Consider the following 24,758-nt stretch of genomic DNA (forward strand, 5'->3'; position numbering starts at 1 on the left):
GAGGCGTGGGATCGAATGCTGCCAGCTGGTAACTTTACAACGATTCTTGCCTTTGTGTTCTCTTGAAAACCCTCTCTTCCAGTCTAGATGAGGGGAAACAATTTGAAAAAGACATTGGAACCATTCTTCTTTTTCAGAGTTACATACAGCTTAGCATTTTTTACTTTGAAGGTTAGGCAAGCATTGTTCCTCACAAGTTCAGCCCTGCTCATGTACCAAGTTGAGAATGCTGCTTTGGAGGACTCCAGACTTGAAAATTGCAAAAATGATATTACAACAGGGTAGCGTGGCCGAGTGGTCTAAGCCGCTGGATTTAGGCTCCAGTCTCTGCGGAGGCGTGGGTTCGAATCTCACCGCTGCCAAGCAGTGTTTTTAGGAGATGGCAGAAGAATTCTTATACCTAATCACTCTCAACAATGGTGCCTGACCCAAGGCTGAAGAGCAGTCATTCGCATGATGGTAGCAGAGAGCCGTGCCACGATGCCCTTTGCAAATGCTCATACCTGGCTTTGTTCTTAGGCCCCATTGAAGAAGAACCTGCGGTGTTTTGATAACAGGCAGGGAATGATGCATCTTTCCTCTTCTGACAGAAGACACATTCACCTTCTTCCACAAGAATGTCAGCAAATACAGTCTTCCTGTGGTAGCGTGTCCGAGTAGCCTAACGTGCTGGATTTAGGCTCCAGTCTCTGAGGAGGCGTGGGATCGAATGCTGCTAGATGGTAACTTTACAATGATTCTTGTCTTTGTGTTCTCTTGAAACCCCTCTCTTCCAGACCAGATGAGGGGAAACAATTTGAAAAATATATTGGAACCATTCTTCTTTTTCAGAGTTACATATAGCTTAGCATTTTTTACTTTGAAGGTTAGGCAAGCATTGTTCCTCACAAGTTCAGCCCTGCTCATGTACCAAGTTGAGAATGCTGCTTTGGAGGACTCCAGACTTGAAAATTGCAAAAATGATATTACAACAGGGTAGCATGGCCGAGTGGTCTAAGGCGCTGGATTTAGGCTCCAGTCTCTGCGGAGGCGTGGGTTTGAATCCCACCGCTGCCAAGCAGTGTTTTTAGGACATGGCAGAAGAATTCTTATACCTAATCACTCTCAAAAACGTTGCCTGACCCAAGGCTGAAGAGCAGTCATTCGCATGATGGTAGCAGAGAGCCATGCCACGATGCCATTTGCAAATGCTCATACCTGGCTTTGTTCTTAGGCGACATTGAAGACCCTGCGGTGTTTTGATAACAGGCAGGAAATGATGCATCTTTCCTCTTCTGACAGAAGACAAATTCACCTTCTTCCACAAGAATGTCAGCAAATACTGTCTTCCTGTGGTAGCGTGTCCTAGTGGTCTAAGGCACTGGATTTAGGTTCCAGTCTCTGAGAAGGCGTGGGATCGAATGCTGCCAGCTTGTCACTTTACAATGATTCTTGCCTTTGTGTTCTCTTGAAAACCCTCTCTTCCAATACAGATGACGGGAAACAATTTGAAAAAGACATTGGAACCATTCTTCTTTTTCAGAGTTACATATAGCTTAGCATTTTTTACTTTGAAGGTTAGGCAAGCATTGTTCCTCACAAGTTCAGCCCTGCTCATGTACCAAGTTGAGAATGCTGCTTTGGAGGACTCCAGACTTGAAAATTGCAAAAATGATATTACAACAGGGTAGCGTGGCCGAGTGGTCTAAGGCGCTGGATTTAGGCTCCAGTCTCTGCTGAGGCGTGGGATTGAATGCTGGTAACTTTACAATGATTCTTGCCTTTGTGTTCTCTTGAAAACCCACTCTTCCAGTATAGATGATGGGAAACAATTTGAAAAAGACATTGGAACCCTTCTTCTTTTTCAGAGTTACATATAGCTTAGCATTTTTTACTTTGAAGGTTATGCAAGCATTGTTCCTCACAAGTTCAGCCCTGCTCATGTACCAAGTTGAGAATGCTGCTTTGGAGGACTCCAGACTTGAAAATTGCAAAAATGGCATTACAACAGGGTAGCGTGACCGAGTGTTCTAAGGCGCTGGATTTAGGCTCCAGTCTCTGAGGATGCGTGGGGTCGAATCCCACCGCTGCCAAGCAGTGTTTTTAGGAAATGGCAGAAGAATTCTTATACCTAATCACTCTCAACAACGGTGCCTGACCCAAGGCTGAAGAGCAGTCATTCGCATGATGGTAGCAGAGAGCCATGCCACGATGCCGTTTGCAAATGCTCATACCTGGCTTTGTTCTTAGGCGACATTGAAGACCCTGCGGTGTTTTGATAACAGGCAGGAAATGATGCATCTTTCCTCTTTTGACAGAAGACAAATTCACCTTCTTCCACAAGAATGTCAGCAAATACAGTCTTCCTGTGGTAGCGTGTCTGAGTGGTCTAAGGCGCTGCATTTAGGCTCCAGTCTCTGAGGAGGCGTGGGATCGAATGCTGCCAGCTGGTAACTTTACAACGATTCTTGCCTTTGTGTTCTCTTGAAAACCCTCTCTTCCAGTCTAGATGAGGGGAAACAATTTGAAAAAGACATTGGAACCATTCTTCTTTTTCAGAGTTATATATAGCTTAGCATTTTTTACTTTGAAGGTTAGGCAAGCATTGTTCCTCACAAGTTCAGCCCTGCTCATGTACCAAGTTGAGAATGCTGCTTTGGAGGACTCCAGACTTGAAAATTGCAAAAATGATATTACAACAGGGTAGCGTGGCCGAGTGGTCTAAGGCGCTGGATTTAGGCTCCAGTCTCTGCGGAGGCGTGGGTTCGAATCCCACCGCTGCCAAGCAGTGTTTTTAGGACATGGCAGAAGAATTCTTATACCTAATCACTCTCAAAAACGTTGCCTGACCCAAGGCTGAAGAGCAGTCATTCGCATGATGGTAGCAGAGAGCCATGCCACGATGCCATTTGCAAATGCTCATACCTGGCTTTGTTCTTAGGCGACATTGAAGACCCTGCGGTGTTTTGATAACAGGCAGGAAATGATGCATCTTTCCTCTTCTGACAGAAGACAAATTCACCTTCTTCCACAAGAATGTCAGCAAATACAGTCTTCCTGTGGTAGCGTGTCTGAATGGTCTAAGGCACTGGATTTAGGCTCCAGTCTCTGAGAAGGCATGGGATCGAATGCTGCCAGCTGGTAACTTTACAATGATTCTTGCCTTTGTGTTCTCTTGAAAACACTCTCTTCCAGTACAGATGAGGGGAAACAATTTGAAAAAGACATTGGAACCATTCTTCTTTTTCAGTTACATATAGCTTAGCATTTTTTACTTTGAAGGTTAGGCAAGCATTGTTCCTAACAAGTTCAGCCCTGCTCATGTACCAAGTTGAGAATGCTGCTTTGGAGGACTCCAGACTTGAAAATTGCAAAAATGATATTACAACAGGGTAGCGTGGCCGAGTGATCTAAGGCGCAGGATTTAGGCTCCAGTCTCTGCGGAGTCGTGGGTTTGAATCCCACCGCTGCCAAGCAGTGTTTTTAGGAGATGGCAGAAGAATTCTTATACCTAATCACTCTCAACAACGGTGCCTGACCCAAGGCTGAAGAGCAGTCATTCGCATGATGGTAGCAGAGAGCCATGCCACGAAGCCATTTGCAAATGCTCATACCTGGCTTTGTTCTTAGGCGACATTGAAGACCCTGCGGTGTTTTGATAACAGGCAGGAAATGATGCATCTTTCCTCTTCTGACAGAAGACAAATTCACCTTCTTCCACAAGAATGTCAGCAAATACTGTCTTCCTGTGGTAGCGTGTCCGAGTGGTCTAAGGCAGTGATTCTCAACTGGTGGGTCGCGACCCAAAAGTGGGTCGCGGACACGTTCTGGGTGGGTCGCGGACAGTTTGTAAAAAAATTAATATGCTACTCTTCTAATTTTGTACTCACCTTTTATCCTGAAAAAATACAGAGAGGCACCCGTCAGACATGACAGGGCTCCAGATTGCGACTAAAATCGTCGCAATCGCGACCATAAATTTAAATTTGCGAGTAATATAATTATTTCACTCCCCATCAACAAATGCGGGAATCTGATCACCAGCGTGACTCGCAAAGCAGCGGAGCGCTAATCGCTAAGCGTTGAAAATGGCCAAGCGAAAAATATCGCATTTTTTCCAGTCTACATCTCTGTCGGACCAGAGACCGTATCTCTGTGTCGGACCCAAAGAGGACACACTTCTTTATAGCTGTACATAGTTTTAAGGTAATTTTAATGGTATCAAAAGTCACTCGTATGCATACTAGTAAAGTTTGTTTCACGTTCACATATTCTTAATTCTTTCTTCAATAACTTTGACAGTATTAGCAAAAGTGCCAGAATATGAAAATTCTTATTTCTGGCAACTAAGACAAACATCTACAACTTTGTTTACGTCAGGAATAGACGTATTTTAAATAGCAGACAACATGTTATTTTAAATGTGCAACTTTCACCACTGCAACGTCTAAGGCACCGTCTACAAATTACCTTAACACGGACGCAAGGGGCGGTCGTGAAGGCCCCAGAACACTACATACTGTTTTTTTTTATAATTTCAATAGCTTTTAAAAGGTCCTTCATAAGACCACCAAACAAGTTGTATTACATAAAGTGCATGGTGTATGGCAACCTACAACTTTTTTTTCTTTAATGGGTCGCGACTTAATGACAATGAGAAAAAGTGGGTCCCGGGCTGAGACCAGTTGAGAACCCCTGGTCTAAGGCACTGGATTTAGGCTCCAGTCTCTGAGAAGGTGTGGGATCGAATGCTGCCAGCTGGTAACTTTACAATGATTCTTGCCTTTGTGTTCTCTTGAAAACTCTCTCTTCCAGTACAGATGACGGGAAACAATTTGAAAAAGACATTGGAACCCTTCTTCTTTTTCAGTTACATATAGCTTAGCATTTTTTACTTTGAAAGTTAGGCAAGCATTGTTCCTCACAAGTTCAGCCCTGCTCATGTACCAAGTTGAGAATGCTGCTTTGGAGGACTCCAGACTTGAAAATTGCAAAAATGATATTACCACAGGGTAGTGTGGCAGAGCGGTCTAAGGAGCTGGATTTAGTCTCCAGTCTCTGCGGATGCGTGGGGTCGAATCCCACCGCTGCCAAGCAGTTTTTTTAGGAAATGGCAGAAGAATTCTTAGACCTAATCACTCTCAACAACGGTGCCTGACCCAAGGCTGAAGAGCAGTCATTCGCATGATGGTAGCAGAGAGCCATGCCACGATGCCGTTTGCAAATGCTCATACCTAGCTTTGTTCTTAGGCGACATTGAAGACCCTGTGGTGTTTTGATAACAGGCAGGAAATGATGCATCTTTCCTCTTTTGACAGAAGACAAATTCACCTTCTTCCACAAGAATGTCAGCAAATACAGTCTTCCTGTGGTAGCGTGTCTGAGTGGTCTAAGGCGCTGCATTTAGGCTCCAGTCTCTGAGGATGCGTGGGATCGAATGCTGCCAGCTGGTAACTTTACAACGATTCTTGCCTTTGTGTTCTCTTGAAAACCCTCTCTTCCAGTCTAGATGAGGGGAAACAATTTGAAAAAGACATTGGAACCATTCTTCTTTTTCAGAGTTACATATAGCTTAGCATTTTTTACTTTGAAGGTTAGGCAAGCATTGTTCCTCACAAGTTCAGCCCTGCTCATGTACCAAGTTGAGAATGCTGCTTTGGAGGACTCCAGACTTGAAAATTGCAAAAATGATATTACAACAGGATAGCGTGGCCAAGTGGTCTAAGGTGCTGGATTTAGGCTCCAGTCTCTTCGGAGGCGTGGGTTCGAATCCCACCGCTGCCAAGCAGTGTTTTTAGGAGATGGCAGAAGAATTCTTATACCTAATCACTCTCAACAACGGTGCCTGACCCAAGGTTGAAGAGCAGTCATTCGCATGATGGTAGCAGAGAGCCATGCCACGATGCCGTTTGCAAATGCTCATACATGGCTTTGTTCTTAGGCGACATTGAAGAAGAACCTGCGTTGTTTTGATAACAGGCAGGAAATGATGCATCTTTCCTCTTCTGACAGAAGACAAATTCACCTTCTTCCACAAGAATGTCAGCAAATACTGTCTTCCTGTGGTAGCGTGTCCGAGTGGTCTAAGGCACTGGATTTAGGCTCCAGTCTCTGAGAAGGCGTGGGATCGAATGCTGCCAGCTGGTAACTTTACAATGATTCTTGCCTTTGTGTTCTCTTGAAAACCCTCTCTTCCAGTACAGATGACGGGAAACAATTTGAAAAAGACATTGGAACCCTTCTTCTTTTTCAGTTACATATAGCTTAGCATTTTTTACTTTGAAAGTTAGGCAAGCATTGTTCCTCACAAGTTCAGCCCTGCTCATGTACCAAGTTGAGAATGCTGCTTTGGAGGACTCCAGACTTGAAAATTGCAAAAATGATATTACCACAGGGTAGCGTGGCCGAGCGGTCTAAGGAGCTGGATTTAGTCTCCAGTCTCTGCGGATGTGTGGGGTCGAATCCCACCGCTGCCAAGCAGTGTTTTTAGGAAATGGCAGAAGAATTCTTATACCTAATCACTCTCAACAACGGTGCCTGACCCAAGGCTGAAGAGCAGTCATTCGCATGATGGTAGCAGAGAGCCATGCCACGATGCCGTATGCAAATGCTCATACCTGGCTTTGTTCTTAGGCGACATTGAAGACTCTGCGGTGTTTTGATAACAGGCAGGAAATGATGCATCTTTCCTCTTTTGACAGAAGACAAATTCACCTTCTTCCACAAGAATGTCAGCAAATACAGTCTTCCTGTGGTAGCGTGTCTGAGTGGTCTAAGGCGCTGCATTTAGGCTCCAGTCTCTGAGGAGGCGTGGGATCGAATGCTGCCAGCTGGTAACTTTACAACGATTCTTGCCTTTGTGTTCTCTTGAAAACCCTCTCTTCCAGTCTAGATGAGGGGAAACAATTTGAAAAAGACATTGGAACCATTCTTCTTTTTCAGAGTTACATATAGCTTAGCATTTTTTACTTTGAAGGTTAGGCAAGCATTGTTCCTCACAAGTTCAGCCCTGCTCATGGACCAAGTTGAGAATGCTGCTTTGGAAGACTCCAGACCTGAAAATGACAAAAAAGACACTTACACTGGGTAGCATGGCCGAGTGGTCTAAGGTGCTGGATTTAGGCTCCAGTCTCTGACGAGGTGTGATGTTGAATGCTGCCAGACGATAAGTTTACAATGATTCTTGCCGTTGTGTTCTCTTGACAACCCTCTCTTTCACACTAGATGAGGGGAAACAATTTGAAAAAGACATTGGAACCATTCTTCTTTTTCAGAGTTACATATAGCTTAGCATTTTTTACTTTGAAGGTTAGGCAAGCATTGTTCCTCACAAGTTCAGCCCTGCTCATGTACCAAGTTGAGAATGCTGCTTTGGAGGACTCCAGACTTGAAAATTGCAAAAATGATATTACAACAGGGTAGCGTGGCCGAGTGGTCTAAGCCGCTGGATTTAGGCTCCAGTCTCTGCGGAGGCGTGGGTTCGAATCTCACCGCTGCCAAGCAGTGTTTTTAGGAGATGGCAGAAGAATTCTTATACCTAATCACTCTCAACAATGGTGCCTGACCCAAGGCTGAAGAGCAGTCATTCGCATGATGGTAGCAGAGAGCCGTGCCACGATGCCCTTTGCAAATGCTCATACCTGGCTTTGTTCTTAGGCCCCATTGAAGAAGAACCTGCGGTGTTTTGATAACAGGCAGGAAATGATGCATCTTTCCTCTTCTGACAGAAGACACATTCACCTTCTTCCACAAGAATGTCAGCAAATACAGTCTTCCTGTGGTAGCGTGTCCGAGTAGCCTAACGTGCTGGATTTAGGCTCCAGTCTCTGAGGAGGCGTGGGATCGAATGCTGCTAGATGGTAACTTTACAATGATTCTTGTCTTTGTGTTCTCTTGAAACCCCTCTCTTCCAGACCAGATGAGGGGAAACAATTTGAAAAATATATTGGAACCATTCTTCTTTTTCAGAGTTACATATAGCTTAGCATTTTTTACTTTGAAGGTTAGGCAAGCATTGTTCCTCACAAGTTCAGCCCTGCTCATGTACCAAGTTGAGAATGCTGCTTTGGAGGACTCCAGACTTGAAAATTGCAAAAATGTTATTACCACAGGGTAGCGTGGCCGAGCGGTCTAAGGAGCTGGATTTAGTCTCCAGTCTCTGCGGATGCGTGGGGTCGAATCCCACTGCTGCCAAGCAGTGTTTTTAGGAAATGGCAGAAGAATTCTTATACCTAATCACTCTCAACAACGGTGCCTGACCCAAGGCTGAAGAGCAGTCATTCGCATGATGGTAGCAGAGAGCCATGCCACGATGCCGTTTGCAAATGCTCATACCTGGCTTTGTTCTTAGGCGACATTGAAGACCCTGCGGTGTTTTGATAACAGGCAGGAAATGATGCATCTTTCCTCTTTTGACAGAAGACAAATTCACCTTCTTCCACAAGAATGTCACCAAATACAGTCTTCCTGTGGTAGTGTGTCTGAGTGGTCTAAGGCGCTGCATTTAGGCTCCAGTCTCTGAGGAGGCGTGGGATCGAATGCTGCCAGCTGGTAACTTTACAACGATTCTTGCCTTTGTGTTCTCTTGAAAACCCTCTCTTCCAGTCTAGATGAGGGGAAACAATTTGAAAAAGACATTGGAACCATTCTTCTTTTTCAGAGTTACATATAGCTTAGCATTTTTTACTTTGAAGGTTAGGCAAGCATTGTTCCTCACAAGTTCAGCCCTGCTCATGTACCAAGTTGAGAATGCTGCTTTGGAGGACTCCAGACTTGAAAATTGCAAAAACGATATTACAACAGGGTAGCGTGGCCGAGTGGTCTAAGGCGCTGGATTTAGGCTCCAGTCTCTGCGGAGGCGTGGGTTCGAATCCCACCGCTGCCAAGCAGTGTTTTCAGGAGATGGCAGAAGAATTCTTATACCTAATCACTCTCAACAATGGTGCCTGACCCAAGGCTGAAGAGCAGTCATTCGCATGATGGTAGCAGAGAGCCATGCCACAATGCCGTTTGCAAATGCTCATACCTGGCTTTGTTCTTAGGCCCCATTGAAGAAGAACCTGCGGTGTTTTGATAACAGACAGGAAATGATGCATCTTTCCTCTTCTGACAGAAGACACATTCACCTTCTTCCACAAGAATGTCAGCAAATACAGTCTTCCTATGGTAGCGTGTCCGAGTAGCCTAACGTGCTGGATTTAGGCTCCCGTCTCTGAGGAGGCGTGGGATCGAATGCTGCTAGATGGTAACTTTACAATGATTCTTGTCTTTGTGTTCTCTTGAAACCCCTCTCTTCCAGACCAGATGAGGGGAAACAATTTGAAAAATATATTGGAACCATTCTTCTTTTTCAGAGTTACATATAGCTTAGCATTTTTTACTTTGAAGGTTAGGCAAGCATTGTTCCTCACAAGTTCAGCCCTGCTCATGTACCAAGTTGAGAATGCTGCTTTGGAGGACTCCAGACTTGAAAATTGCAAAAATGTTATTACCACAGGGTAGCGTGGCCGAGCGGTCTAAGGAGCTGGATTTAGTCTCCAGTCTCTGCGAATGCGTGGGGTCGAATCCCACCGCTGCCAAGCAGTGTTTTTAGGAAATGGCAGAAGAATTCTTATACCTAATCACTCTCAACAACGGTGCCTGACCCAAGGCTGAAGAGCAGTCATTCGCATGATGGTAGCAGAGAGCCATGCCACGATGCCGTTTGCAAATGCTCATACCTGGCTTTGTTCTTAGGCCCCATTGAAGAAGACCCTGCGGTGTTTTGATAACAGGCAGGAAATGATGCATCTTTCCTCTTCTGACAGAAGACAAATTCACCTTCTTCCACAAGAATGTCAGCAAATACTGTCTTCCTGTGGTAGCGTGTCCTAGTGGTCTAAGGCACTGGATTTAGGTTCCAGTCTCTGAGAAGGCGTGGGATCGAATGCTGCCAGCTTGTCACTTTACAATGATTCTTGCCTTTGTGTTCTCTTGAAAACCCTCTCTTCCAGTACAGATGACGGGAAACAATTTGAAAAAGACATTGGAACCATTCTTTTTCAGAGTTACATATAGCTTAGCATTTTTTACTTTGAAGGTTAGGCAAGCATTGTTCCTCACAAGTTCAGCCCTGCTCATGTACCAAGTTGAGAATGCTGCTTTGGAGGACTCCAGACTTGAAAATTGCAAAAATGATATTACAACAGGGTAGCGTGGCCGAGTGGTCTAAGGCGCTGGATTTAGGCTCCAGTCTCTGCTGAGGCGTGGGATTGAATGCTGGTAACTTTACAATGATTCTTGCCTTTGTGTTCTCTTGAAAACCCACTCTTCCAGTATAGATGATGGGAAACAATTTGAAAAAGACATTGGAACCCTTCTTCTTTTTCAGAGTTACATATAGCTTAGCATTTTTTACTTTGAAGGTTATGCAAGCATTGTTCCTCACAAGTTCAGCCCTGCTCATGTACCAAGTTGAGAATGCTGCTTTGGAGGACTCCAGACTTGAAAATTGCAAAAATGGCATTACAACAGGGTAGCGTGGCCGAGTGTTCTAAGGCGCTGGATTTAGGCTCCAGTCTCTGCGGATGCGTGGGGTCAAATCCCACCGCTGCCAAGCAGTGTTTTTAGGAAATGGCAGAAGAATTCTTATACCTAATCACTCTCAACAACGGTGCCTGACCCACGGCTGAAGAGCAGTCATTCGCATGATGGTAGCAGAGAGCCATGCCACGATGCCGTTTGCAAATGCTCATACCTGGCTTTGTTCTTAGGCGACATTGAAGACCCTGCGGTGTTTTGATAACAGGCAGGAAATGATGCATCTTTCCTCTTTTGACAGAAGACAAATTCACCTTCTTCCACAAGAATGTCAGCAAATACAGTCTTCCTGTGGTAGCGTGTCTGAGTGGTCTAAGGCGCTGCATTTAGGCTCCAGTCTCTGAGGAGGCGTGGGATCGAATGCTGCCAGCTGGTAACTTTACAACGATTCTTGCCTTTGTGTTCTCTTGAAAACCCTCTCTTCCAGTCTAGATGAGGGGAAACAATTTGAAAAAGACATTGGAACCATTCTTCTTTTTCAGAGTTACATATAGCTTAGCATTTTTTACTTTGAAGGTTGGGCAAGCATTGTTCCTCACAAGTTCAGCCCTGCTCATGTACCAAGTTGAGAATGCTGCTTTGGAGGACTCCAGACTTGAAAATTGCAAAAATGATATTACAACAGGGTAGCGTGGCCGAGTGGTCTAAGCCGCTGGATTTAGGCTCCAGTCTCTGCGGAGGCGTGGGGTCGAATCTCACCGCTGCCAAGCAGTGTTTTTAGGAGATGGCAGAAGAATTCTTATACCTAATCACTCTCAACAATGGTGCCTGACCCAAGGCTGAAGAGCAGTCATTCGCATGATGGTAGCAGAGAGCCGTGCCACGATGCCCTTTGCAAATGCTCATACCTGGCTTTGTTCTTAGGCCCCATTGAAGAAGAACCTGCGGTGTTTTGATAACAGGCAGGAAATGATGCATCTTTCCTCTTCTGACAGAAGACACATTCACCTTCTTCCACAAGAATGTCAGCAAATACAGTCTTCCTGTGGTAGCGTGTCCGAGTAGCCTAACGTGCTGGATTTAGGCTCCATTCTCTGAGGAGGCGTGGGATCGAATGCTGCTAGATGGTAACTTTACAATGATTCTTGTCTTTGTGTTCTCTTGAAACCCCTCTCTTCCAGACCAGATGAGGGGAAACAATTTGAAAAATATATTGGAACCATTCTTCTTTTTCAGAGTTACATATAGCTTAGCATTTTTTACTTTGAAGGTTAGGCAAGCATTGTTCCTCACAAGTTCAGCCCTGCTCATGTACCAAGTTGAGAATGCTGCTTTGGAGGACTCCAGACTTGAAAATTGCAAAAATGTTATTACCACAGGGTAGCGTGGCCGAGCGGTCTAAGGAGCTGGATTTAGTCTCCAGTCTCTGCGAATGCGTGGGGTCGAATCCCACCGCTGCCAAGCAGTGTTTTTAGGAAATGGCAGAAGAATTCTTATACCTAATCACTCTCAACAACGGTGCCTGACCCAAGGCTGAAGAGCAGTCATTCGCATGATGGTAGCAGAGAGCCATGCCACGATGCCGTTTGCAAATGCTCATACCTGGCTTTGTTCTTAGGCCCCATTGAAGAAGACCCTGCGGTGTTTTGATAACAGGCAGGAAATGATGCATCTTTCCTCTTCTGACAGAAGACAAATTCACCTTCTTCCACAAGAATGTCAGCAAATACTGTCTTCCTGTGGTAGCGTGTCCTAGTGGTCTAAGGCACTGGATTTAGGTTCCAGTCTCTGAGAAGGCGTGGGATCGAATGCTGCCAGCTTGTCACTTTACAATGATTCTTGCCTTTGTGTTCTCTTGAAAACCCTCTCTTCCAGTACAGATGACGGGAAACAATTTGAAAAAGACATTGGAACCATTCTTCTTTTTCAGAGTTACATATAGCTTAGCATTTTTTACTTTGAAGGTTAGGCAAGCATTGTTCCTCACAAGTTCAGCCCTGCTCATGTACCAAGTTGAGAATGCTGCTTTGGAGGACTCCAGACTTGAAAATTGCAAAAATGATATTACAACAGGGTAGCGTGGCCGAGTGGTCTAAGGCGCTGGATTTAGGCTCCAGTCTCTGCTGAGGCGTGGGATTGAATGCTGGTAACTTTACAATGATTCTTGCCTTTGTGTTCTCTTGAAAACCCACTCTTCCAGTATAGATGATGGGAAACAATTTGAAAAAGACATTGGAACCCTTCTTCTTTTTCAGAGTTACATATAGCTTAACATTTTTTACTTTGAAGGTTATGCAAGCATTGTTCCTCACAAGTTCAGCCCTGCTCATGTACCAAGTTGAGAATGCTGCTTTGGAGGACTCCAGACTTGAAAATTGCAAAAATGGCATTACAACAGGGTAGCGTGGCCGAGTGTTCTAAGGCGCTGGATTTAGGCTCCAGTCTCTGCGGATGCGTGGGGTCGAATCCCACCGCTGCCAAGCAGTGTTTTTAGGAAATGGCAGAAGAATTCTTATACCTAATCACTCTCAACAACGGTGCTTGACCCACGGCTGAAGAGCAGTCATTCGCATGATGGTAGCAGAGAGCCATGCCACGATGCCGTTTGCAAATGCTCATACCTGGCTTTGTTCTTAGGCGACATTGAAGACCCTGCGGTGTTTTGATAACAGGCAGGAAATGATGCATCTTTCCTCTTTTGACAGAAGACAAATTCACCTTCTTCCACAAGAATGTCAGCAAATACAGTCTTCCTGTGGTAGCGTGTCTGAGTGGTCTAAGGCGCTGCATTTAGGCTCCAGTCTCTGAGGAGGCGTGGGATCGAATGCTGCCAGCTGGTAACTTTACAACGATTCTTGCCTTTGTGTTCTCTTGAAAACCCTCTCTTCCAGTCTAGATGAGGGGAAACAATTTGAAAAAGACATTGGAACCATTCTTCTTTTTCAGAGTTACATACAGCTTAGCATTTTTTACTTTGAAGGTTAGGCAAGCATTGTTCCTCACAAGTTCAGCCCTGCTCATGTACCAAGTTGAGAATGCTGCTTTGGAGGACTCCAGACTTGAAAATTGCAAAAATGATATTACAACAGGGTAGCGTGGCCGAGTGGTCTAAGCCGCTGGATTTAGGCTCCAGTCTCTGCGGAGGCGTGGGTTCGAATCTCACCGCTGCCAAGCAGTGTTTTTAGGAGATGGCAGAAGAATTCTTATACCTAATCACTCTCAACAATGGTGCCTGACCCAAGGCTGAAGAGCAGTCATTCGCATGATGGTAGCAGAGAGCCGTGCCACGATGCCCTTTGCAAATGCTCATACCTGGCTTTGTTCTTAGGCCCCATTGAAGAAGAACCTGCGGTGTTTTGATAACAGGCAGGGAATGATGCATCTTTCCTCTTCTGACAGAAGACACATTCACCTTCTTCCACAAGAATGTCAGCAAATACAGTCTTCCTGTGGTAGCGTGTCCGAGTAGCCTAACGTGCTGGATTTAGGCTCCAGTCTCTGAGGAGGCGTGGGATCGAATGCTGCTAGATGGTAACTTTACAATGATTCTTGTCTTTGTGTTCTCTTGAAACCCCTCTCTTCCAGACCAGATGAGGGGAAACAATTTGAAAAATATATTGGAACCATTCTTCTTTTTCAGAGTTACATATAGCTTAGCATTTTTTACTTTGAAGGTTAGGCAAGCATTGTTCCTCACAAGTTCAGCCCTGCTCATGTACCAAGTTGAGAATGCTGCTTTGGAGGACTCCAGACTTGAAAATTGCAAAAATGATATTACAACAGGGTAGCATGGCCGAGTGGTCTAAGGCGCTGGATTTAGGCTCCAGTCTCTGCGGAGGCGTGGGTTTGAATCCCACCGCAGCCAAGCAGTGTTTTTAGGACATGGCAGAAGAATTCTTATACCTAATCACTCTCAAAAACATTGCCTGACCCAAGGCTGAAGAGCAGTCATTCGCATGATGGTAGCAGAGAGCCATGCCACGATGCCATTTGCAAATGCTCATACCTGGCTTTGTTCTTAGGCGACATTGAAGACCCTGCGGTGTTTTGATAACAGGCAGGAAATGATGCATCTTTCCTCTTCTGACAGAAGACAAATTCACCTTCTTCCACAAGAATGTCAGCAAATACTGTCTTCCTGTGGTAGCGTGTCCTAGTGGTCTAAGGCACTGGATTTAGGTTCCAGTCTCTGAGAAGGCGTGGGATCGAATGCTGCCAGCTTGTCACTTTACAATGATTCTTGCCTTTGTGTTCTCTTGAAAACCCTCTCTTCCAATACAGATGACGGGAATCAATTTGAAAAAGACATTGGAACCATTCTTCTTTTTCAGAGTTACATATAGCTTAGCATTTTTTACTTTGAAGGTTAGGCAAGCATTGTTCCTCACAAGTTCAGCCCTGCTCATGTACCAAGTTGAGAATGCTGCTTTGGAGGACTCCAGACTTGAAAATTGCAAAAATGATATTACAACAGGGTAGCGTGGCCGAGTGGTCTAAGGCGCTGGATTTAGGCTCCAGTCTCTGCGGAGGCGTGGGTTCGAATCCCACCGCTGCCAAGCAGTGTTTTTAGGACATGGCAGAAGAATTCTTATACCTAATCACTCTCAAAAACGTTGCCTGACCCAAGGCTGAAGAGCAGTCATTCGCATGATGGTAGCAGAGAGCCATGCCACGATGCCATTTGCAAATGCTCATACCTGGCTTTGTTCTTAGGCGACATTGAAGACCCTGCGGTGTTTTGATAACAGGCAGGAAATGATGCATCTTTCCTCTTCTGACAGAAGACAAATTCACCTTCTTCCACAAGAATGTCAGCAAATACAGTCTTCCTGTGGTAGCGTGTCTGAATGGTCTAAGGCACTGGATTTAGGCTCCAGTCTCTGAGAAGGCATGGGATCGAATGCTGCCAGCTGGTAACTTTACAATGATTCTTGCCTTTGTGTTCTCTTGAAAACACTCTCTTCCAGTACAGATGAGGGGAAACAATTTGAAAAAGACATTGGAACCATTCTTCTTTTTCAGTTACATATAGCTTAGCATTTTTTACTTTGAAGGTTAGGCAAGCATTGTTCCTAACAAGTTCAGCCCTGCTCATGTACCAAGTTGAGAATGCTGCTTTGGAGGACTCCAGACTTGAAAATTGCAAAAATGATATTACAACAGGGTAGCGTGGCCGAGTGATCTAAGGCGCAGGATTTAGGCTCCAGTCTCTGCGGAGTCGTGGGTTTGAATCCCACCGCTGCCAAGCAGTGTTTTTAGGAGATGGCAGAAGAATTCTTATACCTAATCACTCTCAACAACGGTGCCTGACCCAAGGCTGAAGAGCAGTCATTCGCATGATGGTAGCAGAGAGCCATGCCACGAAGCCATTTGCAAATGCTCATACCTGGCTTTGTTCTTAGGCGACATTGAAGACCCTGCGGTGTTTTGATAACAGGCAGGAAATGATGCATCTTTCCTCTTCTGACAGAAGACAAATTCACCTTCTTCCACAAGAATGTCAGCAAATACTGTCTTCCTGTGGTAGCGTGTCCGAGTGGTCTAAGGCAGTGATTCTCAACTGGTGGGTCGCGACCCAAAAGTGGGTCGCGGACACGTTCTGGGTGGGTCGCGGACAGTTTGTAAAAAAATTAATATGCTACTCTTCTAATTTTGTACTCACCTTTTATCCTGAAAAAATACAGAGAGGCACCCGTCAGACATGACAGGGCTCCAGATTGCGACTAAAATCGTCGCAATCGCGACCATAAATTTAAATTTGCGAGTAATATAATTATTTCACTCCCCATCAACAAATGCGGGAATCTGATCACCAGCGTGACTCGCAAAGCAGCGGAGCGCTAATCGCTAAGCGTTGAAAATGGCCAAGCGAAAAATATCGCATTTTTTCCAGTCTACATCTCTGTCGGACCAGAGACCGTATCTCTGTGTCGGACCCAAAGAGGACACACTTCTTTATAGCTGTACATAGTTTTAAGGTAATTTTAATGGTATCAAAAGTCACTCGTATGCATACTAGTAAAGTTTGTTTCACGTTCACATATTCTTAATTCTTTCTTCAATAACTTTGACAGTATTAGCAAAAGTGCCAGAATATGAAAATTCTTATTTCTGGCAACTAAGACAAACATCTACAACTTTGTTTACGTCAGGAATAGACGTATTTTAAATAGCAGACAACATGTTATTTTAAATGTGCAACTTTCACCACTGCAACGTCTAAGGCACCGTCTACAAATTACCTTAACACGGACGCAAGGGGCGGTCGTGAAGGCCCCAGAACACTACATACTGTTTTTTTTTATAATTTCAATAGCTTTTAAAAGGTCCTTCATAAGACCACCAAACAAGTTGTATTACATAAAGTGCATGGTGTATGGCAACCTACAACTTTTTTTTCTTTAATGGGTCGCGACTTAATGACAATGAGAAAAAGTGGGTCCCGGGCTGAGACCAGTTGAGAACCCCTGGTCTAAGGCACTGGATTTAGGCTCCAGTCTCTGAGAAGGTGTGGGATCGAATGCTGCCAGCTGGTAACTTTACAATGATTCTTGCCTTTGTGTTCTCTTGAAAACTCTCTCTTCCAGTACAGATGACGGGAAACAATTTGAAAAAGACATTGGAACCCTTCTTCTTTTTCAGTTACATATAGCTTAGCATTTTTTACTTTGAAAGTTAGGCAAGCATTGTTCCTCACAAGTTCAGCCCTGCTCATGTACCAAGTTGAGAATGCTGCTTTGGAGGACTCCAGACTTGAAAATTGCAAAAATGATATTACCACAGGGTAGTGTGGCAGAGCGGTCTAAGGAGCTGGATTTAGTCTCCAGTCTCTGCGGATGCGTGGGGTCGAATCCCACCGCTGCCAAGCAGTTTTTTTAGGAAATGGCAGAAGAATTCTTATACCTAATCACTCTCAACAACGGTGCCTGACCCAAGGCTGAAGAGCAGTCATTCGCATGATGGTAGCAGAGAGCCATGCCACGATGCCGTTTGCAAATGCTCATACCTAGCTTTGTTCTTAGGCGACATTGAAGACCCTGTGGTGTTTTGATAACAGGCAGGAAATGATGCATCTTTCCTCTTTTGACAGAAGACAAATTCACCTTCTTCCACAAGAATGTCAGCAAATACAGTCTTCCTGTGGTAGCGTGTCTGAGTGGTCTAAGGCGCTGCATTTAGGCTCCAGTCTCTGAGGATGCGTGGGATCGAATGCTGCCAGCTGGTAACTTTACAACGATTCTTGCCTTTGTGTTCTCTTGAAAACCCTCTCTTCCAGTCTAGATGAGGGGAAACAATTTGAAAAAGACATTGGAACCATTCTTCTTTTTCAGAGTTACATATAGCTTAGCATTTTTTACTTTGAAGGTTAGGCAAGCATTGTTCCTCACAAGTTCAGCCCTGCTCATGTACCAAGTTGAGAATGCTGCTTTGGAGGACTCCAGACTTGAAAATTGCAAAAATGATATTACAACAGGATAGCGTGGCCAAGTGGTCTAAGGTGCTGGATTTAGGCTCCAGTCTCTTCGGAGGCGTGGGTTCGAATCCCACCGCTGCCAAGCAGTGTTTTTAGGAGATGGCAGAAGAATTCTTATACCTAATCACTCTCAACAACGGTGCCTGACCCAAGGTTGAAGAGCAGTCATTCGCATGATGGTAGCAGAGAGCCATGCCACGATGCCGTTTGCAAATGCTCATACATGGCTTTGTTCTTAGGCGACATTGAAGAAGAACCTGCGTTGTTTTGATAACAGGCAGGAAATGATGCATCTTTCCTCTTCTGACAGAAGACAAATTCACCTTCTTCCACAAGAATGTCAGCAAATACTGTCTTCCTGTGGTAGCGTGTCCGAGTGGTCTAAGGCACTGGATTTAGGCTCCAGTCTCTGAGAAGGCGTGGGATCGAATGCTGCCAGCTGGTAACTTTACAACGATTCTTGCCTTTGTGTTCTCTTGAAAACCCTCTCTTCCAGTCTAGATGAGGGGAAACAATTTGAAAAAGACATTGGAACCCTTCTTCTTTTTCAGTTACATATAGCTTAGCATTTTTTACTTTGAAAGTTAGGCAAGCATTGTTCCTCACAAGTTCAGCCCTGCTCATGTACCAAGTTGAGAATGCTGCTTTGGAGGACTCCAGACTTGAAAATTGCAAAAATGATATTACCACAGGGTAGCGTGGCCGAGCGGTCTAAGGAGCTGGATTTAGTCTCCAGTCTCTGCGGATGTGTGGGGTCGAATCCCACCGCTGCCAAGCAGTGTTTTTAGGAAATGGCAGAAGAATTCTTATACCTAATCACTCTCAACAACGGTGCCTGACCCAAGGTTGAAGAGCAGTCATTCGCATGATGGTAGCAGAGAGCCATGCCACGATGCCGTATGCAAATGCTCATACCTGGCTTTGTTCTTAGGCGACATTGAAGACCCTGCGGTGTTTTGATAACAGGCAGGAAATGATGCATCTTTCCTCTTTTGACAGAAGACAAATTCACCTTCTTCCACAAGAATGTCAGCAAATACAGTCTTCCTGTGGTAGCGTGTCTGAGTGGTCTAAGGCGCTGCATTTAGGCTCCAGTCTCTGAGGAGGCGTGGGATCGAATGCTGCCAGCTGGTAACTTTACAACGATTCTTGCCTTTGTGTTCTCTTGAAAACCCTCTCTTCCAGTCTAGATGAGGGGAAACAATTTGAAAAAGACATTGGAACCATTCTTCTTTTTCAGAGTTACATATAGCTTAGCATTTTTTACTTTGAAGGTTAGGCAAGCATTGTTCCTCACAAGTTCAGCCCTGCTCATGGACCAAGTTGAGAATGCTGCTTTGGAAGACTCCAGACCTGAAAATGACAAAAAAGACACTTACACTGGGTAGCATGGCCGAGTGGTCTAAGGTGCTGGATTTAGGCTCCAGTCTCTGACGAGGTGTGATGTTGAATGCTGCCAGACGATAAGTTTACAATGATTCTTGCCGTTGTGTTCTCTTGACAACCCTCTCTTTCACACTAGATGAGGGGAAACAATTTGAAAAAGACATTGGAACCATTCTTCTTTTTCAGAGTTACATATAGCTTAGCATTTTTTACTTTGAAGGTTAGGCAAGCATTGTTCCTCACAAGTTCAGCCCTGCTCATGTACCAAGTTGAGAATGCTGCTTTGGAGGACTCCAGACTTGAAAATTGCAAAAATGATACTACAACAGGGTAGCGTGGCCGAGTGGTCTAAGCCGCTGGATTTAGGCTCCAGTCTCTGCGGAGGCGTGGGTTCGAATCTCACCGCTGCCAAGCAGTGTTTTTAGGAGATGGCAGAAGAATTCTTATACCTAATCACTCTCAACAATGGTGCCTGACCCAAGGCTGAAGAGCAGTCATTCGCATGATGGTAGCAGAGAGCCGTGCCACGATGCCCTTTGCAAATGCTCATACCTGGCTTTGTTCTTAGGCCCCATTGAAGAAGAACCTGCGGTGTTTTGATAACAGGCAGGAAATGATGCATCTTTCCTCTTCTGACAGAAGACACATTCACCTTCTTCCACAAGAATGTCAGCAAATACAGTCTTCCTGTGGTAGCGTGTCCGAGTAGCCTAACGTGCTGGATTTAGGCTCCAGTCTCTGAGGAGGCGTGGGATCGAATGCTGCTAGATGGTAACTTTACAATGATTCTTGTCTTTGTGTTCTCTTGAAACCCCTCTCTTCCAGACCAGATGAGGGGAAACAATTTGAAAAATATATTGGAACCATTCTTCTTTTTCAGAGTTACATATAGCTTAGCATTTTTTACTTTGAAGGTTAGGCAAGCATTGTTCCTCACAAGTTCAGCCCTGCTCATGTACCAAGTTGAGAATGCTGCTTTGGAGGACTCCAGACTTGAAAATTGCAAAAATGTTATTACCACAGGGTAGCGTGGCCGAGCGGTCTAAGGAGCTGGATTTAGTCTCCAGTCTCTGCGAATGCGTGGGGTCGAATCCCACCGCTGCCAAGCAGTGTTTTTAGGAAATGGCAGAAGAATTCTTATACCTAATCACTCTCAACAACGGTGCCTGACCCAAGGCTGAAGAGCAGTCATTCGCATGATGGTAGCAGAGAGCCATGCCACGATGCCGTTTGCAAATGCTCATACCTGGCTTTGTTCTTAGGCCCCATTGAAGAAGACCCTGCGGTGTTTTGATAACAGGCAGGAAATGATGCATCTTTCCTCTTCTGACAGAAGACAAATTCACCTTCTTCCACAAGAATGTCAGCAAATACTGTCTTCCTGTGGTAGCGTGTCCTAGTGGTCTAAGGCACTGGATTTAGGTTCCAGTCTCTGAGAAGGCGTGGGATCGAATGCTGCCAGCTTGTCACTTTACAATGATTCTTGCCTTTGTGTTCTCTTGAAAACCCTCTCTTCCAGTACAGATGACGGGAAACAATTTGAAAAAGACATTGGAACCATTCTTCTTTTTCAGAGTTACATATAGCTTAGCATTTTTTACTTTGAAGGTTAGGCAAGCATTGTTCCTCACAAGTTCAGCCCTGCTCATGTACCAAGTTGAGAATGCTGCTTTGGAGGACTCCAGACTTGAAAATTGCAAAAATGATATTACAACAGGGTAGCGTGGCCGAGTGGTCTAAGGCGCTGGATTTAGGCTCCAGTCTCTGCTGAGGCATGGGATTGAATGCTGGTAACTTTACAATGATTCTTGCCTTTGTGTTCTCTTGAAAACCCACTCTTCCAGTATAGATGATGGGAAACAATTTGAAAAAGACATTGGAACCCTTCTTCTTTTTCAGAGTTACATATAGCTTAGCATTTTTTACTTTGAAGGTTATGCAAGCATTGTTCCTCACAAGTTCAGCCCTGCTCATGTACCAAGTTGAGAATGCTGCTTTGGAGGACTCCAGACTTGAAAATTGCAAAAATGGCATTACAACAGGGTAGCGTGGCCGAGTGTTCTAAGGCGCTGGATTTAGGCTCCAGTCTCTGCGGATGCGTGGGGTCGAATCCCACCGCTGCCAAGCAGTGTTTTTAGGAAATGGCAGAAGAATTCTTATACCTAATCACTCTCAACAACGGTGCCTGACCCACGGCTGAAGAGCAGTCATTCGCATGATGGTAGCAGAGAGCCATGCCACGATGCCGTTTGCAAATGCTCATACCTGGCTTTGTTCTTAGGCGACATTGAAGACCCTGCGGTGTTTTGATAACAGGCAGGAAATGATGCATCTTTCCTCTTTTGACAGAAGACAAATTCACCTTCTTCCACAAGAATGTCAGCAAATACAGTCTTCCTGTGGTAGCGTGTCTGAGTGGTCTAAGGCGCTGCATTTAGGCTCCAGTCTCTGAGGAGGCGTGGGATCGAATGCTGCCAGCTGGTAACTTTACAACGATTCTTGCCTTTGTGTTCTCTTGAAAACCCTCTCTTCCAGTCTAGATGAGGGGAAACAATTTGAAAAAGACATTGGAACCATTCTTCTTTTTCAGAGTTACATACAGCTTAGCATTTTTTACTTTGAAGGTTAGGCAAGCATTGTTCCTCACAAGTTCAGCCCTGCTCATGTACCAAGTTGAGAATGCTGCTTTGGAGGACTCCAGACTTGAAAATTGCAAAAATGATATTACAACAGGGTAGCGTGGCCGAGTGGTCTAAGCCGCTGGATTTAGGCTCCAGTCTCTGCGGAGGCGTGGGTTCGAATCTCACCGCTGCCAAGCAGTGTTTTTAGGAGATGGCAGAAGAATTCTTATACCTAATCACTCTCAACAATGGTGCCTGACCCAAGGCTGAAGAGCAGTCATTCGCATGATGGTAGCAGAGAGCCGTGCCACGATGCCCTTTGCAAATGCTCATACCTGGCTTTGTTCTTAGGCCCCATTGAAGAAGAACCTGCGGTGTTTTGATAACAGGCAGGGAATGATGCATCTTTCCTCTTCTGACAGAAGACACATTCACCTTCTTCCACAAGAATGTCAGCAAATACAGTCTTCCTGTGGTAGCGTGTCCGAGTAGCCTAACGTGCTGGATTTAGGCTCCAGTCTCTGAGGAGGCGTGGGATCGAATGCTGCTAGATGGTAACTTTACAATGATTCTTGTCTTTGTGTTCTCTTGAAACCCCTCTCTTCCAGACCAGATGAGGGGAAACAATTTGAAAAATATATTGGAACCATTCTTCTTTTTCAGAGTTACATATAGCTTAGCATTTTTTACTTAGAAGGTTAGGCAAGCATTGTTCCTCACAAGTTCAGCCCTGCTCATGTACCAAGTTGAGAATGCTGCTTTGGAGGACTCCAGACTTGAAAATTGCAAAAACGATATTACAACAGGGTAGCGTGGCCGAGTGGTCTAAGGCGCTGGATTTAGGCTCCAGTCTCTGCGGAGGCGTGGGTTCGAATCCCACCGCTGCCAAGCAGTGTTTTCAGGAGATGGCAGAAGAATTCTTATACCTAATCACTCTCAACAATGGTGCCTGACCCAAGGCTGAAGAGCAGTCATTCGCATGATGGTAGCAGAGAGCCATGCCACAATGCCGTTTGCAAATGCTCATACCTGGCTTTGTTCTTAGGCCCCATTGAAGAAGAACCTGCGGTGTTTTGATAACAGACAGGAAATGATGCATCTTTCCTCTTCTGACAGAAGACACATTCACCTTCTTCCACAAGAATGTCAGCAAATACAGTCTTCCTATGGTAGCGTGTCCGAGTAGCCTAACGTGCTGGATTTAGGCTCCCGTCTCTGAGGAGGCGTGGGATCGAATGCTGCTAGATGGTAACTTTACAATGATTCTTGTCTTTGTGTTCTCTTGAAACCCCTCTCTTCCAGACCAGATGAGGGGAAACAATTTGAAAAATATATTGGAACCATTCTTCTTTTTCAGAGTTACATATAGCTTAGCATTTTTTACTTTGAAGGTTAGGCAAGCATTGTTCCTCACAAGTTCAGCCCTGCTCATGTACCAAGTTGAGAATGCTGCTTTGGAGGACTCCAGACTTGAAAATTGCAAAAATTATATTACAACAGGGTAGCTTGGCCGAGTGGTCTAAGGCGCTGGATTTAGGCTCCAGTCTCTGCTGAGGCGTGGGATCAAATGCTGCCAGCTGGTAACTTTACAATGATTCTTGCCTTTGTGTTCTCTTGAAAACCCACTCTTCCAGTATAGATGATGGGAAACAATTTGAAAAAGACATTGGAACCCTTCTTCTTTTTCAGAGTTACATATAGCTTAGCATTTTTTACTTTGAAGGTTAGGCAAGCATTGTTCCTCACAAGTTCAGCCCTGCTCATGTACCAAGTTGAGAATGCTGCTTTGGAAGACTCCAGACCTGAAAATGGCAAAAAAGACACTTACACTGGGTAGCATGGCCGAGTGGTCTAAGGCGCTGGATTTAGGCTCCAGTCTCTGACGAGGTGTGATATTGAATGATGCCAGATGATAACTTTACAACGATTCTTGCCGTTGTGTTCTCTTGACAACCCTCTCTTCCACACTAGATGAGGGGAAACAATTTGAAAAAGACATTGGAACCATTCTTCTTTTTCAGAGTTACATATAGCTTAGCATTTTTTACTTTGAAGGTTAGGCAAGCATTGTTCCTTACAAGTTCAGCCTTGCTCATGTACCAAGTTGAGAATGCTGCTTTGGAGGACTCCAGACTTGAAAATGGCAAAAAAGACATTTAAAGTGGGTAGCGTGGCCGAGTGGTCTAAGGCGCTGTATTTAGGCTCCAGTCTCTGAGGAGGTGTGATATCGAATCCTGCCAGACGATAACTTTACAACGATTCTTGCCATTGTGTTCTCTTGACAACCCTCTCTTCCACACTAGATGAGGGGAAACTATTTGAAAAATACATTGGAACCATTCTTCTTTTTCAGAGTTACATATAGCTTAGCATTTTTTACTTTGAAGGTTAGGCAAGCATTGTTCCTCACAAGTTCAGCCCTGCTCATATACCAAGTTGAGAATGCTGCTTTGGAGGACTCCAGACTTGAAAATGGCAAGAAAGACATTTACACTGGGTAGCGTGGCCGAGTGGTCTAAGGCCCTGGCTTTAGGCTCCAGTCTCCGAGAAGGTGTGGGATTGAATGCTGCCAGACAATAACTTTACAATGATTCTTGCCTTCGTGTTCTCTTGAAAACCCTCGCTTCCACACTAGATCAAATCAACTCAAAGTTTATTTGTATAGCGCTTTTCACAACACATGTTGTCACAAAGCGCTTTACAGGATTTAAAAGGTTAACAATACTATGGGTCCAGAACCCTAATGAGCAAGCCAAAGGCAACAGTGGCGAGGAAAAACT

At 44.8% G+C, this 24,758-nt stretch overlaps 17 non-coding genes across 17 annotated transcripts; all 17 read left to right on the top strand.

Moving 5' to 3' along the window:
- Window positions 1–280: 280 nt before the first annotated feature.
- Window positions 281–362, top strand: trnal-uag (transfer RNA leucine (anticodon UAG)). Its single transcript has one exon. It is a non-coding gene; the product is annotated as a tRNA-Leu (tRNA).
- A 612-nt stretch (window positions 363–974) lies between these two features.
- Window positions 975–1,056, top strand: trnal-uag (transfer RNA leucine (anticodon UAG)). Its single transcript has one exon. It is a non-coding gene; the product is annotated as a tRNA-Leu (tRNA).
- Window positions 1,057–2,681: 1,625 nt separating this feature from the next.
- trnal-uag (transfer RNA leucine (anticodon UAG)) lies at window positions 2,682–2,763 on the top strand. The gene has a single exon. It is a non-coding gene; the product is annotated as a tRNA-Leu (tRNA).
- Window positions 2,764–3,370: 607 nt separating this feature from the next.
- trnal-uag (transfer RNA leucine (anticodon UAG)) lies at window positions 3,371–3,452 on the top strand. Its single transcript has one exon. It is a non-coding gene; the product is annotated as a tRNA-Leu (tRNA).
- A 2,228-nt stretch (window positions 3,453–5,680) lies between these two features.
- Window positions 5,681–5,763, top strand: trnal-uag (transfer RNA leucine (anticodon UAG)). Its single transcript has one exon. It is a non-coding gene; the product is annotated as a tRNA-Leu (tRNA).
- A 1,633-nt stretch (window positions 5,764–7,396) lies between these two features.
- Window positions 7,397–7,478, top strand: trnal-uag (transfer RNA leucine (anticodon UAG)). Its single transcript has one exon. It is a non-coding gene; the product is annotated as a tRNA-Leu (tRNA).
- Window positions 7,479–8,781: 1,303 nt separating this feature from the next.
- trnal-uag (transfer RNA leucine (anticodon UAG)) lies at window positions 8,782–8,863 on the top strand. Its single transcript has one exon. It is a non-coding gene; the product is annotated as a tRNA-Leu (tRNA).
- A 4,032-nt stretch (window positions 8,864–12,895) lies between these two features.
- On the top strand, window positions 12,896–12,977 carry trnal-uag (transfer RNA leucine (anticodon UAG)). Its single transcript has one exon. It is a non-coding gene; the product is annotated as a tRNA-Leu (tRNA).
- A 609-nt stretch (window positions 12,978–13,586) lies between these two features.
- On the top strand, window positions 13,587–13,668 carry trnal-uag (transfer RNA leucine (anticodon UAG)). Its single transcript has one exon. It is a non-coding gene; the product is annotated as a tRNA-Leu (tRNA).
- Window positions 13,669–14,280: 612 nt separating this feature from the next.
- Window positions 14,281–14,362, top strand: trnal-uag (transfer RNA leucine (anticodon UAG)). Its single transcript has one exon. It is a non-coding gene; the product is annotated as a tRNA-Leu (tRNA).
- A 609-nt stretch (window positions 14,363–14,971) lies between these two features.
- Window positions 14,972–15,053, top strand: trnal-uag (transfer RNA leucine (anticodon UAG)). The gene has a single exon. It is a non-coding gene; the product is annotated as a tRNA-Leu (tRNA).
- A 607-nt stretch (window positions 15,054–15,660) lies between these two features.
- Window positions 15,661–15,742, top strand: trnal-uag (transfer RNA leucine (anticodon UAG)). The gene has a single exon. It is a non-coding gene; the product is annotated as a tRNA-Leu (tRNA).
- Window positions 15,743–17,970: 2,228 nt separating this feature from the next.
- On the top strand, window positions 17,971–18,053 carry trnal-uag (transfer RNA leucine (anticodon UAG)). Its single transcript has one exon. It is a non-coding gene; the product is annotated as a tRNA-Leu (tRNA).
- Window positions 18,054–19,686: 1,633 nt separating this feature from the next.
- On the top strand, window positions 19,687–19,768 carry trnal-uag (transfer RNA leucine (anticodon UAG)). Its single transcript has one exon. It is a non-coding gene; the product is annotated as a tRNA-Leu (tRNA).
- A 1,631-nt stretch (window positions 19,769–21,399) lies between these two features.
- On the top strand, window positions 21,400–21,481 carry trnal-uag (transfer RNA leucine (anticodon UAG)). The gene has a single exon. It is a non-coding gene; the product is annotated as a tRNA-Leu (tRNA).
- A 609-nt stretch (window positions 21,482–22,090) lies between these two features.
- Window positions 22,091–22,172, top strand: trnal-uag (transfer RNA leucine (anticodon UAG)). The gene has a single exon. It is a non-coding gene; the product is annotated as a tRNA-Leu (tRNA).
- Window positions 22,173–22,784: 612 nt separating this feature from the next.
- On the top strand, window positions 22,785–22,866 carry trnal-uag (transfer RNA leucine (anticodon UAG)). Its single transcript has one exon. It is a non-coding gene; the product is annotated as a tRNA-Leu (tRNA).
- Window positions 22,867–24,758: the final 1,892 nt, after the last annotated feature.

This window comes from Brachyhypopomus gauderio, chromosome 1, assembly GCF_052324685.1.
Source record: "Brachyhypopomus gauderio isolate BG-103 chromosome 1, BGAUD_0.2, whole genome shotgun sequence".
Classification (NCBI taxonomy): Eukaryota; Metazoa; Chordata; class Actinopteri; order Gymnotiformes; family Hypopomidae; genus Brachyhypopomus; species Brachyhypopomus gauderio.